We start from the raw sequence: 541 nt of genomic DNA, 5'->3' as shown, positions 1-541 counted from the left end.
ACCATGATTCTTCTATATTAAGATTCACATTTTTACACATTTTGATATCTCTGGAACCCACATGCATCTTACAACTGATGGAGTCACAGTCTAACGGGCAACACTTTTTCTTAGTGGTATATAAAATAAAAAAACTTAAAATTGGTGATGTCTTATATTGAATAGAATATTATAGTTTAGCCAGTACTTAAACAATCCCCTCATAATATAAAAAGTGTCAGTCTTTTATTACAAATAAAGCAGCACTCTAAGATGCCACATAGCATCATATTTTTGAGCTTGCTGAAATGATACTGAAATAATTTTTATTATTTACTACAGCATTAAATAAAATTAAAAACTGGGTTACTGTAAAAGGAATTGCTTATTTTGAATTTTTCCACAAGAAAAAAGAAAGGGATAAGAGAAATATTTCCTTACTAGCTAAATGGAAATCTTCAGTCTGCTTTTCAAACCTTTTAAGAAATATTTCAGTCTGTCTCTGGCTCAAGCAGTTCTCAGTTGTTGGCTTACTGCTCATGCATGGCTTACTGAGAAAAGA

General features: G+C 30.9%; 1 protein-coding gene across 1 annotated transcript in view; it reads right to left on the bottom strand.

The window, feature by feature from the left end:
* The window catches only part of ATE1 (arginyltransferase 1), a 161617-nt gene that overhangs the window by 12621 nt on the left and 148455 nt on the right, over window positions 1-541 (bottom strand). The window lies entirely within an intron of this gene.

This window comes from Propithecus coquereli, unplaced genomic scaffold, assembly GCF_000956105.1.
Source record: "Propithecus coquereli isolate 6110/MARCELLA unplaced genomic scaffold, Pcoq_1.0 Scaffold179, whole genome shotgun sequence".
NCBI classification, from domain to species: domain Eukaryota; kingdom Metazoa; phylum Chordata; class Mammalia; order Primates; family Indriidae; genus Propithecus; species Propithecus coquereli.
The sequence above is the reverse complement of the archived record's forward strand: the minus strand, read 5'-3'. Positions and strand labels throughout refer to the sequence as shown.